The 15,228-nt window shown below is 42.7% G+C and overlaps 1 long non-coding RNA gene across 1 annotated transcript in view; it reads right to left on the minus strand.

Moving 5' to 3' along the window:
* Positions 1-5,451: 5,451 nt before the first annotated feature.
* LOC117713933 (uncharacterized) overlaps positions 5,452-15,228 on the minus strand; it is a 63,409-nt gene continuing 53,632 nt past the window's right edge. Inside the window, exons 7-8 of the long non-coding RNA XR_013112332.1 lie at positions 10,003-12,777; positions 5,452-9,819 (exon numbers count right to left, since the gene is read on the minus strand). This is a non-coding gene — a long non-coding RNA (uncharacterized LOC117713933). The remainder of the gene's footprint in view (positions 9,820-10,002; positions 12,778-15,228) is intronic.

The following is a 15,228-nucleotide window of genomic DNA, read 5'->3' on the forward strand; positions in this document are numbered from 1 at the left end:
TGGTAGCCCGTTATTTGCCATAATTGCAGATTGTGAGTGGACATTTTAAAGAGAAGCTTACAAGTTAGTTGTGCTCTCTGGTAGTAATTACCTCCCACAGACATGACTCACTTCGGCAGCTTAATGCAAGAGCCGGTGTCCCAAAATCAACAGTCTTATAAATAAGTCTCTGAATCACGAACTGCACAAATGTTTAAGTATTTCTCCGTGTGTATCTTCAGCTTCAGAGTTGAGATTTTACACGTTGAAATACCTTAGGAGAAAAAGTAAAAACAAAACAAAAAAAAAAACCAAAGAAGATTCTGAAAGCTTCCTTACACTGTGTTGAGGCTTTCCACCCTTTGGAAGTCACATCTTCTCTGAAGGACCCAGACTGTATTGTAGGGGCGCATGCATGCTGCTAATCCAGGGGGAGGGGTGGCAACTGCTACCTGCTCCAATGTGGATAATTTGTTTTGTTCTGAATGATACTCACAGGGCATCCTGTTATGACAGTATAGAGACATGGATGCTGTGGGTGGGACTTCTTGGGAGCCTTATGGGTAATAGAACGTATTACTGAGGAATCGTGGTTGTGTTGGCTGGGAACACTGAACAAAGAACAGCCATGCCAGATGTAATCTGTCATGTTTTGGGAAGGCTTATTCACAGACATTGCGTGTCTCAAAGAGCTTTGGCCGTACAGTCCGTCAAATGTTTTTTAAGTATGAAAGAAGTACATTCTGGACTCGAGAGATCTGCTCCCTGACATTCTCTCGCTCTTCCTTTCTTTAATGTGAAATCCCATGAAGTGTATTGCTGTGTTACAAAGGGAGAGTTATTTATTAGAAGAGTGTCCTAGCCTTTGGATGTCCATATGTTTCAGAGCACGATGGGAATCACACATGTTGATATGCAAGTGGAATGAAGGCAGAATTCGGTTCATCTGTGTTTAAAACATGAAATCACGTGTCTATCCACCTCTGCTTTTCTTTGGATTAAAAATAGCTGCATGGGGCCAGCTTATCATCAAATTCTACAAAACATTTGGTGTCAGAAGGGAATGTCTTCTGTGAGAACTCTTTCTCAGGCTTGTCTGAGTTTGCTATCTATTTTGTTCCTAGTTATTTTCATATCCCCAGCTGCTGTGGCTGCATTCCCTTCTCTTGGAAGGATCCAGAGAAATGCAAGTTTCCCCTGTGGCCAAGCCGAAAATCCTTGCCAAGAATGCTGAACTGGTGAAGGTCACTAAATACTACCAGACAGACTAAGCACAGTAAATAACGTTGGTGCACATAAATGAACAGCCCATTGCAATGGGATTTCTTGGAAAAATCTGATATCATATACAATAACACAAGTGCATCTAGACATGGAGTAAAGTAGCAAGATACCTCCTTGGCAATTCATGGTTACACAGCAACCAGCCAGAAATTCAGAACAGCCCAGAATAATCACCACGACAAATACCTGGTATCTTTGGTTGCACATATTAGGTTACTGTGTTGAAGTCCAGCTGGGAAATTTCCACCTGGCACCATTAGAAAGCCTTTGGGTGAGATGGGAAGTGAGAGAGACTCACAGTAATTTTCTTGAAAGTGAAATGATCAGAGGCAACTGATATTCATACTCACAGCACTTCAAAGGGTGGGTCAAGTTCCTCTCTGTCTCACTGGAGATGCTTCAGTGGTACCCAGGATGCTGCTTCTGGCCCAGGAGAGTTTGAGTTTTAGGAAGTGAGGAGGCCAAGATAAGGATGTGTAGTTTGGAAGATCACACTTTCAAATAACAATGCGTTGAAGCTAAGGGAGGACCTCAGAGATAATGTATTAAGTATTTAAGCATCTAAGAGTACAGCTTGCCTGGCAGCAAACCGAGAGAAGACAGGTCATTGTGGCTATTTGGCCCTCTAATTCCCTGGATCCCTTGTCATGGTTCCTAAAGAACCATGCAAGTAGCTTGGACTGCTCAGATGACATCAACTTGTCTTCCTTTTCCCTAAGTTATCTCACCTAAGAAGGGCAATGCTAACATCAGGAGACAATATTTCTTTTTTTTTTTTTTTTTTTTTTTTTTTGCTTAGCAGAAATTTTATTTTATTTTATTTTTTTATCCTTTTTTCTTTTTTATTAGATATTTTATTTACACTTCAGATGCCATCCCCTTTCCCCATTCCCCCCCCCTTAGAAAACCCCTATCCCATGCCCCCTTTTCCTTTTTGCATTTATACATTTTTTTTAAATAATGTTAATCATAAGCGTTATAAGTTTGGAATTGTTCAATCAGAGGTGTAACCCACTGACCGACCTAGATATAACAACTATCTTTGACTGGTGGAGATACATGAATATCTGCCTCCCTGTCTCCCCCCTCTTTCTCTCTTTCATCACCTAGCTTCTCCTATCCTTCTTCTCCTCCTCTTCTTACTCCTTTTCTTCCTCTCAGTACTCCTCCTACCTTAGCTCCTCCTACACATCACCCTTCCTGTTAAAATAAAACTTTTCTCTCAAAATACAATTAGAGCATAATTATACCAATTTGTACCAGTGAGGTACAAGATAGTCTTAATACCCAGTCCATCATTTTGTTGACTAACCAGCACCTCTGTCATCTATCCTAACTAAAACATTTAGTTCTGAACCTGGCTTTAGGATGAATGTCAGCTGCCGACCATCCACTCAAATCTTTTCTCTTACGGTAAATAGCTATAAGTTTTCAACCCTGTCAGAAATCCAGAATGACTGAGTTAACTATAATTGTGGGAAGCACAAATCATAGCTTCTAAAACTTAGCCAATTTATAGAGACCTCTGAACACCTGAAAAGCCCCTATACTACCAAACGTTGGAGCATCAAATCTTCAGCCTTCTGGTCCAGAATCATCTGACAGACCTTGGTGATGCAGGATTATTAAGGACTGATTACTCTGTCTAGGCAGATATAATCAGTCGACTATTCTGCATGTGTGTCCTTTTCTGGACAGTAATTTGTCTGTAGATGGAGAGAGGCAATTCTTGCCTAGTGGCTGTTACCACACAACTGGAGTAACTCCAAGGATGCTCAATTTCTTCTTAGAATCCACGACAGGAAGCTGTCAGGAGCAGACAGGTCTCTAATCAATATGAACATTAATATATAAATATTTGTAGCATCAGTTCTATGGACTTCTGATGTTTTGAAAACCAACTATCCATGTAAGGTAACCTAGACTGTTTTCTGTTAACTCCTCTCAGCTATTTCTAAGTTAAATATGGAAAGCACCCTAACAATAAACTCAAAAATATGAATTTGCTATAGTCCCTTAACTCATAGGTTAACCGTCCCAAATCAGTTAAAAAAGTTAAAAAAGGGCTGGGTCTAGGCCCTGTATTCCTAAAGGTGTTATACAGGCACAATGCCCATGAGCGTATCAATATTCATCTCACTTTTATATTAATAAGGAGCTTGTACCAATGAAAACCTTAAATTTGAGATCAAAGTAAATTTTGTACCATTTAAGAATTTATAACTTCATCTTGATAATAATTATACAGATTTCTACCAGTAGGTTATGGCTATGCAGTAAGTCCTAGCTAATCCCCCCTGTTCCAACAAAACCACTACTTGTCCCTAGAAAGACAGACCATTATTAACCACATTAGTCCCCAAGCTCAGGGAATAGGGGCGCTGACTCTTCTTTAACTTCTTCAAGCTGATTAAGGGCGTTGAGATTTTAGAAGAGGGGTGGGGGGAAGAGTAAGTTGATAAGCCTCTGATGCTGTGTCTTCACTGAATCCAGATGGAATTCCAGGACATCAGAGGTTTGGGCAGGTCTGCTCAGTATGCTTGATGAGTAGATACACCAAGGCTGTGTATTCTGCAATATACAATTCTCAGAACAGGTTTTAGTATCAAGAAAAAAAAAATTTCCCACCCCCAGGGGCCTGATATTTTTTTTTAAAGATGTTGGTTCTGAAGCCTTTCCCCCCCCCTTCTTAAAATTGGTTGTAGTATTTACATTTCAGATTTTATCCCCTTAGCCTACTTCCTCCCACCACCCAGAAACCTATCCCATCCCCCTCCTCATGCTTCTATGAGGCAGTGACCACACCTACCCCCTCACTATCTCCTCCCCGCCCTCACATCCCCCCCCCACTGTGTGTTCATTCATTTTTCATTCATTTTTTTTATGGGACCAAGAAACTCCTCTCCCACCTATGTCCGACGGGGCCATCCTCCCCTACATATACCTCTGGAGTCTTGGGTCCCTCCCTATGTGTTCCCAGGCTGGTGGTTTAGACCCTGGGGGGGGGGGGGGCTCTGGTTGTTTGGTATTGTTGCTTTCCACCTGGGGTCACTAACCCTTTCTGCTCCTTCAGTCCTCTCACTAAGTTCTCCATTGGGAAACCCCTGATCATATCAGTGGTTAATTGTGAACATTGTCCTCTGAGTGTTTTAGTCTTTGGCTGACCTCTAAGGAGACAGCTATATCATGTTCCTCACATTATGCACTTCCAGCCATCCACAACAGTGTTTAGATTAGGTGGCTGTACATGGGGTGAATACCCAGGTGGAAAGGTCTCCTGATGGCCCCTCCTTCAGTTTCTGTTCCATGTTTTGTTTCCCTATTTGCTCCCTTGAGCATTTTTATTTCTCGTTCTAAGTAGAACTGAGGCATCCCCTCTTGGTCGTCCTTCTTCATGAGCTTCATGTGGTCTGTGGGTTGAGTCTTCGCTAATCCAAGCTTTTGGACTAACATCCGTGGAGATATGTTTGTGTAACTATCTTCTTTTGGGGGTTTTGGAAGATTACTTTCTTGCTTTTTCTAGGTTATAGTTTCCCTCCTTGTGTTGGAGTTTTCCACCAATTATTCTTTGAAGTGCTGGATTTGTGTTGAGATACTGTGTAAATTTGGATTTGTCATGGAATATTTTGGTTTTTCCATCAATAATGATTGACAGTTTTGCTGGGTATAGTAGTCTGGGCTGGCATTTGTGTTCTCTTAGGGTCTGTATGATATTGGTCCAGGATCTTCTGGCTTTTATGGTCTCTGGTGAGAAGTCTGGTGTAATTCTTATAGGTCTGCCTTTATATGTTACTTTGCCTTTTTCCCTTACTGCTTTTAGTATTTTTTCTTTGTTTTGTACATTTGATGTTTTGACTATTATATGGCGGGAAGTATTTCTTTTCTGGTCTAAACTATTTGGAGTTCTGTAGGCTTCTTGTATATTTATGGACATCTCTTTCTTTAGGTTAGGGAAGTTTTCCTCTATAATTTTGTTGAGGATATTTACTGGTCCTTTAAGTTGGGTGTCTTCCCCCTCATCTATACCTATTATCCTTAGGTTTGGCCTTCTCATTGTGTCTTGGATTTCTTGTATATTTTGGGTTAGTAGCTTTTTGTATTTTGCATTTTCTTTGACAGTTGTGTCAATGTTTTCCATGGTATCTTCTGCACATGAGATTCTCTCTTCCATCTCTTGTATTCTGTTGGTGATACTTGTGTCTATGACTCCTGATCTTTTTTTTAGGTTTTCTATCTCCAGGGTATTGTCCCTTTGTGATTTCTTTATTGTTTCTACTTCCGTTTTTAGATCCTGCATGGTTCTGTTTAATTCCTTTTCCCGTTTGGTTACATTTTCTTGAAATTCCTTAAGGGATTTTTGTGTTTCCTCTTTAAGGGTTTCTATCTGTCTACCAGTGCTCTCCTTAAGTTCTTTGAGAGTGTTATTTATGTCTTTCTTAAAGCCCTCTATCATCATCATGAGAAGTGATTTTAATTCTGATTCCTGCTTTTCTGGTGTGATGGGGTGTTCAGGGTTTGCTCTGATGGGGGAGCTGGGTTCTGATGATGCCATGTAACTCTGGTTTCTGTTGCTTACATTCTTGCTCTTGCCTTTTGCCATCTGGTTAACTCTAGTGCTGCCTGTACTTGCTGTCTCTGACTGAAGCCTGTCTTTCTAGTTATCTAGCTTGTGTCTGATCTCCTAGGGGTCCAGATGTCTCTGTGATCTTTTCCAGCTGCACTGATTACAGTGGTACCTCTAGGATGCCTCAGGATATGGTGCCTCCAAGGTAGTAGTCCAGCTAGGTGTCTGCTGTTCTGGGTGCAGTGTCTCCTCTAGAATATCTCAGGATATGTTGTCTGAAGCTCTGAGTTCATTTGTTCCTCTGTGGATCTGGATTGAGTGGACCTTCCAGTATGTCTCAGGTGGAATCCGGGGTCCACACAACAGCAGACCTGGCAGAGGTCTGATCTAGGCCTCAGATCTGAGAACTAGTTTCTAAGACACTGTCCAAGTTAGAGCGCCTGGGATCCCTGCTTCCTCTGGGTTCTTGGAGGTTGGGGACAGAGCTGCCACACAAGATCTGCTTAGTGCTCTGGCCCAGATCGGAAGGAACCAGTGTTCCTGGCCAGGAGTAACTTCCTGGGTCCTATTGGTTCCCAGTTACTCCCTGTTTAGGGCGGGCCCTGCTGTCTGCTTATCTAGGATACTGCCTGAGTTCGAGTGCCTGGGATCCCTGCTTCCTCTGGGTTCTTGGATGTTGGGGGCAGAGCTGCCACCCAAGGTCTGCTCAGTGCTCTGGCCCAGACAGGAAGGAACCAGTGTTCCTGGCCGGGAGTGACTTCCTGGGTCCTTTTGGTTCCCAGTTACTCCCTGTTTAGGGCGGGCCCTGCTGTCTGCTTACCTAGGATACTGCCTGAGTTCGAGTGCCTGGGATCCCTGCTTCCTCTGGGTTCTTGGATGTTGGGGGCAGAGCTGCCACCCAAGATCTGCTCAGTGCTCTGGCCCAGACCGGAAGGAACAATATTTCTTTATTGCTGAGTGAGACCCATTCCCCTTCACATGCACAATTGTTAATTTTATTGGAATGAAAGAAATATACAGATTTTAAGTCACATGTGCTCAGAAATAAATATAACTAACTCTCCCTATGAGTTATCAACATACTCCACAATGGGGGAAAAACCCGGATATTATAATGGTCCAATTTTGCCTCTTGTCAAATGTGCTCAGCCTCACCTGACCTCTCCCGGTCACTTGGCGTTGGCCTGACACAGCACAGGAGACACTGAGTGCTGAGCCATGTTCAGCTGCCATGTGTGCAGCACCAGAGCCCAGCTAGCAATACTTTAACCAATGCAAGAGGAGAGTCCATCAGTGACATCTCACGTCTGCCTCGGGTTCAGCTAGCTTAAGAAGGTATGTACACAAATCCTCAAAGAACATCTTCTGGGATAGATCGCCCCAGTACAATGACCAGCAACAGATGAATACCACCTTTTCCTCTTGTCTCTCTGCTTCATGCTTGCTGACTCTTATGGTGACCCCGAGAAGAGAAAGCCCAATTGTCATGACCCCAACTTTCTAGAGAAGCCAAACTAAAATAAATTTGCGTGTGTGGCTCACATCTAAGATAAGCCATTACAAAAGAGGATTGAATTCTTATGTTAGAAGACTGAACATTAGGCCAGTGTAGGTTCACCAGGGGAAGCAAACGCTCCCTCTGGTACAGATGTTGAAAAGGTAATGCTGTGCAAATGTATGCGTGTGGGGTGGAGCATGAAAAATCTCTGTACCAAAACTGTTCTAAAAAGAAAATCTATTAACATCAACAACAAAATTGTTACAGAACCCCACTATTTTATAAGCATCATATAATTAACTCATGGGTTGTCAAATAAAGAGCTCACTGCCAGATGTGGCATTTCTCTACTCCAGGTTTTGGTCAGGAGTGTCCTTGTGACCCCCAAACATTACACTTTAATGCTTTTGATTACCCTCTAGAACTTGATGGTAAGACACACTGGTCACAGGACTTGAAAGAATCAAGTTGATACTGGCCCTGAGATATTCCCCTATGATGTCTAGCTCTCATAGCCTGAAAGGTGTTATGCAGTCTGTTGAAGGGAGAAGTCAATCTTAACCTTGTGAACTGAAATAATGACCAGTGTGACAAGATTTGCCAATGGGTGCTATAGTGGCGCAGGTATTACAGGGATAATCAACTGCTTTCTTGGTAGATTTAAGGCCCATTACACAAGAGGAAACACATACCTGATACTGTAAATCTGGCCAAGAACCCACATAGTTGGGGAATTCATGGGCCCCAAGGGTGAACCTAGTCCATTAATTTGCTACATGGACATAGTATCAAATTGCCCTGAAAATCTGTTTCTCTCCATTTATAGATTCCTATCTAGTGGTTAATGCAGAAAGTCACAACTGAAGTACAGATAGTGTCTGTCAGGTACTCAGCTACTAAAAGGCACATCCGTAACACCAAGACTTCACTGCTAAAGAGAGGGTGCCAAGGCTGTAAGAGCCAAAGGTTGGGGCAGACTGAAGTAAAACAGTCTTCTGGACATGGCAGGACCCTCGTGAACTCACAGCAGCCATGATTGCCTGTACAAGACCTGCCAAGATCAAGTCAGTCAGTATCCTAGCTTGGAGCATGGAGGCGCTCATGAGCCCCTGCTGTAGAGTGAAGACAGATGACATAGCTCCTGGGACAGTCCGTTTCTAAGATTCTGGCTCCTGGTGAGTCTAACGTGCTCCACCCCCACCCCAGAGCATGTGGGCAGCACAAATTGGAGTCCAGGGGTTATTTTTAAAATAAAATTTGAGAGAGAGAGAGAGAGAGAGAGAGAGAGAGAGACAGAGACAGAGACAGAGACAGAGACAGAGACAGAGACAGAGAGACAGAGAGAACATGAAGTTGGGGTTTAGAGAGGTGGGAATGGGTCTGGGAGAATTTGAGATGAATACAATCAAGATACACTTATGAGCAGGGGTGGCTCAGGGAGCAGCTGGGGTGAATATAATTACAATACATTTACGAAACAATTAATTAAAATATTTTTTTAAGCTTTAATGAACTAGCCTAAGTATTAAACTGAAACTTCAATGACTCAGTGTGCTCTTTCCTGAGAGGACAAGTAAAACTCGTGTGCTAGACTCTGAAGTGTCTGAGCTGTGATCACCACGAGAGCCTGTTTGGTGGCTGTCTTTTTCGTCATCATCTTAGGGGTTGAAAATAAACATGAAAAACAAAAAAGTTTTCTAAATTTATACAACTAGTGTATTGAAGAGTTGGGAGTTGAATTTTTTTTGTTGGTTTTTTTTTGTTTGTTTGTTTTTTTGGTTTTTTTGGTTTTTTGGTTTTTTTGGTTTTTTTCGAGACAGGGTTTCTCTGTGTAGCCCTGGCTGTCCTGGAACTCACTCTGTAGACCAGGCTGGCCTCGAACTCAGAAATCCATCTGCCTCTGGGAGTTGAACTTTTTAACAAAGAAAATACACAGGAATATGGGTGAAAATGAAGTATACAAAATGAAGCATTTAATACACACATGCACATGGGTACACACATGCACACACACGCATACACACACAGTGTTAAAATGTTCTGAGGATGGTAGCACAGGCCTTTAATCTCAGAACTCGAGAAACTAAGGCCTCTCAAGTTTGAGGTCAGTCTGGGCTACACAATGTGATTCTGGACAGAAGAAGTCCTGGGCAAGGGAAGGATGCACCATGCCTTGGGTGTAAGCCCCAGTTCCAAAATGAGGCAGCCCAAGTCCCTAAAGAGATGAGAAGATGAATCCAATTCCTAACAGCTGCTTCCAGACTCAAATAGAAAACAACTTTTCTGTGTTTTTAAATATTTGTACTGTGCCAAGCACAAGGCTCCACATTCACTATTTCCCTTCGGCTCTGGGCTCTTAAGGACAGCGCACAGACAGCTGTGCTTCTGGGTGGGGCCATGTGACTCACTTCGTCCACTGGAATGTGAGGACATCATCTTCCTTTATCTTTCCCTTTGCACTCCAGAATTTGAATTGTCCGTAGTCAACCAAGGTCTGAAAATATTAACAGTTGTCTTGAGTCAAGGCAGAGAACACGTCTTGTAACTTTTATTTCTATAAATCATAGTTGTCTTATTTTATTAGCAACAATTGTTATTAATCTCTTACTATGCCATATTTATAGAGTAAATTTTATCAGACATATGCTCATAAGAAACAACAGGGTTTGGTACTTACTCACTGTTTGTGGTCTGAACACTTTCTGCGGGGCTCGGGGAGGATCACTGCAACTCTCGAGGGGGTGGCCACTGCATCACATGCACTCTTCCCAGCCTGGCCCTGGGATTCCAAGAGCCACTTCCTGTCTCTCTTGGCTGGCCTCCTGCAAAGGACCCCATGGGCCCAGGAGGCAGCTATCCGCCAGAGGAAAGAACCTGGATTCTTTGAGCTGCTGAGGGATAGCCCCTCCACAACACTCAGAAAGAGGGTTGAGATGGGATGAGACAAATCGTTTATTATGTTACTTCCGGATCAAACTCCTGAACACTGAGGCTGATGGCTTTGCTAAGGACTAATATGTCTTTATTATTTTGATGTTGCTATTATTTAGTCATGAAACACAACCCAAATAAAACAAAGCAATGTTGGCTTGTAGGTTCAAGATTTGAAATGTTCATGGTTTGTTTGGGTTGTTGTTTTAAACTTCCTTGAAATTCTATGGCCCTCCTCAAGCAAATCAGTAACAAATCATGACAGGAAAAAGGAGAACCAAGCAGCCCAACAAACGCTGGTGCTGGTGCACACTGGTGTTAGCCAGTAGAGCTCGAGTGCCTTTGGCATCTTGATAACTGATGAATCACATTGGACACTGACCCCAAGCTATGACACCACAGCATCTTAGAAAAGTCACAGAAAGTTTGGCAGCAGTGAAAGGTTTCTGAGTGCACAGAAACCAAAAATTAATTCAAACCCAACAAGTACAGAGGCGGATGCTGGCAGCCCTTGTCTGTGTCGTGCCAAGCAGCTGCACTTCAGCCTTGGTTTTGACCCACAGCACACGCCCCCTGCCTCATGTCACCATATCACATGACACCAGCAAGTGTCTTAGCTCAGATCTGCATCTGCTATGTTTTTAAATGCAGTGTTTTGCTGTACATGGAGGTCTCGACTCTTAGAGAAAATAATGGTTTGATTATGAAAAACAAAGATTTAATGTTTTCCTACCATCATCCCTGTAAGTCTCAAACCAGTACATCTTTGGGTTGTATTGTGCGAGAATGTTGACTTCAAGGGGATATCTGCTGTTTAAGTTGCTTATGCGAGCTTCATTTTTAAAAAATCACTAAATATTTTAGGGGAAATTATTTGATTAAAACATATTGTATATGTGTATGAGGTTTCCAAACAATAAATAAAAACACACATTTTAAACTCATTAAAAGAATTTTGGTCCGGAACTAGGATAGGCTTTCTGACAATTCTGGAAATGATGTTTAACTACTTCTGCCATTTTTCAGTATTGGTGGGAAGCGGTACTCTCAATATTGCTGACTGGAAAACGAAAGGACTGGCGCACCTCTGAAAAGTGTTGAGGATTCTCTACACAGGGCAGGGTTAAATATTCAGCCTGGAATTAATGCTTTAAGCAAAAATAGACAACTTCATCCATCCTCTTAGTCTGCACGTTTGCTTTTCTTGTTAATGAATGATAAAAGTATATGTATACCAAGAAGTGGGTTTTTACAAGGTGGGGCAGGGTAATGGTTGAAAGGAACTCATGCATATATGTGCACATGTGTATGTTGGGGTGCATTTGTCTGTACTTGAGCATGTGGAACCCGGAGGTTGACATTGGGAATCCTCCTTTATCGCTATCTTATTTTTGTAACAAGGTCTCTCATTGAACCCGGAGCTAACTGCTTTGGCTGTCAAGAAGCCCCCAGGAGTCTCTGGTTGCTGCCCTCTCCAGGGCTATGGTTACAGAGGCACACTGAAGTCCCAGACATTTGCACGGATTGTGGGGATCTGAATGCAGGGCCTTGTGTTTGTGTAACAAGCACTTTGTCCACCCAGCCATCTCCCCGCCATCTCCTCTAATCCCAATCCTGCCCAAAGAATTGTTTGAAGGTAAATTTCTTTATGATTATCAGTAAATGTTTATCTGAGTGCCTGTTTTACATTCCCACATACCTGGGGTCACTAAAATTCTTCTGGTGAAATGAGCAGGGCATGAGAAAGTCTAAGAAGCCCCGTGCGTAGTCTTCCTCTGCCCTGAGGACTCACTCCGCTGACTTCCTCAGCCTAACAATGCTTTTGTGATTCATCATGTTGTTGCAGATTGTTGTTTTGATTTCTTTGATTCCTGGATTCTCTTCTTTCCAGTATTGGAATCTCCTAAGTTCTATCAGGGCACTGACTTTGCTAGTGTGGCTCTGAGATCCAGTTCATTCCAGGGAAAAGGGAGCAGAAATGATATAAAGGGTTTCGGGGTCACCTCCCTAGTGACAAGACTTTGCCTTGCCTTTCTTCTTCCTGCTGTATTGGAAACACGATTATGGACACAGTCTTGAGCCACGTGCTTGGGGCAGCAGAGTGTCCCCAGTGCCCCACCAGTTCAGACATGCTCAGCTGCAGATTTACTACAGGGAAAACATAAACATCTGTCCTATTCGAGCTGCTATATTTTTTTTTTTTTGCTTCGCTACAGCCACAAAGTAACCTGACAAATCTATTTTCTACGAAGCCTGGACAGAGCGTGCCTGTACCACTCCACTGCTGCTTTAGGTGGACCAAAATTTGAGTGACCACTCACCGGGAATAAAACTGAATAAATGAATTTCAGGTATGTTGTGACACTGGTGCTGGGAAAATTTGTTTTCAACTTACTTTTATTTTTGTTTAAGAGACGTGGTGTTAGCGTGTTACCCAGGTTGGCCTTGAATTCCTGGGCCTGATCTTCCTGTTTCAGCTGAAGTTAGAACTACAGGTGTGCAGCACCAAACGAAGTATGCTCTGTAAGGTAAAAAGTGCAGAAAATGGGATGACTTGGGAAGATGACTCTTAGCATGCTAAATAATGCCTTATTTGAGTTTTCTAAGTGTTATAGAACCATAAGGATTATGACTAAAGAATATGGATTGACCATTGAGAACAACTTGACAACCAAATGTATGCTTTCTCCTCTCTATGAAATGTCAACTTCTAACTCAACTAAAATTTAGCTGTGAAAACCAAAGTACACTTACTGGTGTTTAAATTTTATATGTAAGCTAGTAGGGATCACACTGGAAAGTATAAATTAATCCTCAGTGAAATAAACTTCATTCTTTGGTGCCAAAAAGCATTATTTAAAAAAAAAAAACAGATAAACTTTGTAAGTCTATCCCATATTCTTTAGAAACACTAGTTATATATAAAAAAAAATAAGATTACTTTAGTTAGCTCATCATTTAATCACTGTGATTAGCATAATGATCCAGGATAGAACAGTTTGCAATAGAAACCATCAACAGGACCTCACAAATGGGATGTCCATGGCTGAGCCCCTTCCGCTCTGATGTCATTCTGATGGTGAGGCTTTGAAGAAAAGCTATTCTGTTGTGACAACCCAAAGAAACAATAGTATTCGGTACAAATATTAACATGTAATCTGAATTCTAGTGTGGCTATATCTTGCATCTTGAATGGCTCTCTAAAGGCCCATATGCGGCAGGCTTGGTGTCCAGTGTGGCTCCTTTGGGAGGTGCTGGGGTCTTTGAGAAGAAGAACTTTCTGGTGAGTCTCTAGGTCACCAGGAGGATAAGTCCTAGAAGGGACTGTGTAGCCTTTCCTCTCTCTGTTCGATCATTAGGTGAGTAGTTTTGCTCTGTTGTGAATGTGTCACAGAACCAAATCAATGGCTTTAACCAACCACAGAGGAGAGACCTTAAGACTGTGAGCCCAAATGAAACTGTTTCTGATATTTTGTTACTGTAACAGAAAGATGACTGACATAAGGGGTGGGGGTAGGGGTGGGGGTAGGGGTTGTTTGCTACAACAAAGCAGTGTGGTCTTGTGACCCCAGAGGAGCTACCCGACTGATGGTCTACCTACTGGGCACCTCACTGGACACATCAGCACTGCTCTGCTCAGCCCCCAGGGCATGGCCGTTTGTTGAGGTCAGATGATCGACCAGAACACCCGTCTCTACTGATTTTCCAGCTCTTACAAAACATGTATCTTATCAGTTTCTTTTCTTCATGGGCACCACTTTAAATATAATAACTGATTAGCATCCTTTTAGCTTAATAAACTGTAAATGTTGTTCCTGCACTGTGCTTACATCAATATCTCAAATGACTCACCATTTAGAATAATGAAAAATCACTTACGGCCATTTACATAGCTGCCATGTAAATTTAAAGTAGCTATCCATCACGACAAAATTATATGAAATTATTAAAATGGTATTTCATTGTGCTTAAAATAGTCATCCTGCTGTGAATTCTCAGTGAGTTAAATACATTTCTCAATAATTTTGCCTAAAAAGCCCTAACATACTGTTATTTGCCGCAGAATTTCAACAAATAATGGTTATTTGCTCTACAATAAAAACTAGAACGGCTGTTTGACATTTAGAATTGAAAATGGAAAGTTCTTTTCATCTGCTGCCTGTCTTTGGGATTGCATTTTTTCTTAATATTTCATTTTCCTGTGAGAGACTCTGCCAGTTTTCCTGACTTTGGGTCACGGGGACTTGGAAAATTCTTGTGTAAGACAATAAATCCTGCGAAGAGGGCTTGCCTGCCTGAGGGTCGCCTTCTTGTGTTCACTCTACTTGGCCCTTGCGTGGGGAGAGGAAGAAGACACGGAGTAGGAATGGGAGGGACGGGGATGCTGAAGTCTCGGCAGAAAGAAGGGTCAAGGTGGAGACATCTGTCTGCCGGGTCTTCCAAGGCATTGTGGCTCTGGAGCTGCTGGGAGGGACAGATGGTCCCTGGAGAAGTCCACACCACCTGGAACTGCCAAACGAGATTAGGAGCCGTGATGGGCAACTGTTGGCGTCTGTATATCTTTGCAGAACCAGATGCTTTCTTGGATTTTTAGATTAATTCCAGGTCCAAGGAGCAAAGGAATGCTACGGCAGAAGTGTGTGGGACGTGAAAAACGAGAGGAGACATGGATTTTAAGGCCCTAGCGTTCGTTCGGAAGCCCAGGGGCTTCGTGGGGATATTGCAGAGAGCAAGCGGCTGAGCTGGGAATCCAAGTCTCAAGGCCTGAGCCTGTAGCCATGAGTAAGACACGATGTTCAGAGCATGGCCCCAATCCTCAGGCCTGTCTTACTTCTGTGTTCATCCCAAAGCCACAGGGCCAGTAGGGGATGAGAGTAAAACTAGTGACATTCTCTACGTCCCCTGGCTCAGGCCAGGCCTTTCAGCCGTCCACCTGGGATGGAGGTGTATATATAAAAATAATAAACAAACG

Source organism: Arvicanthis niloticus, chromosome 8 (assembly GCF_011762505.2).
Source record: "Arvicanthis niloticus isolate mArvNil1 chromosome 8, mArvNil1.pat.X, whole genome shotgun sequence".
In the NCBI taxonomy this organism is placed as follows: Eukaryota; Metazoa; Chordata; class Mammalia; order Rodentia; family Muridae; genus Arvicanthis; species Arvicanthis niloticus.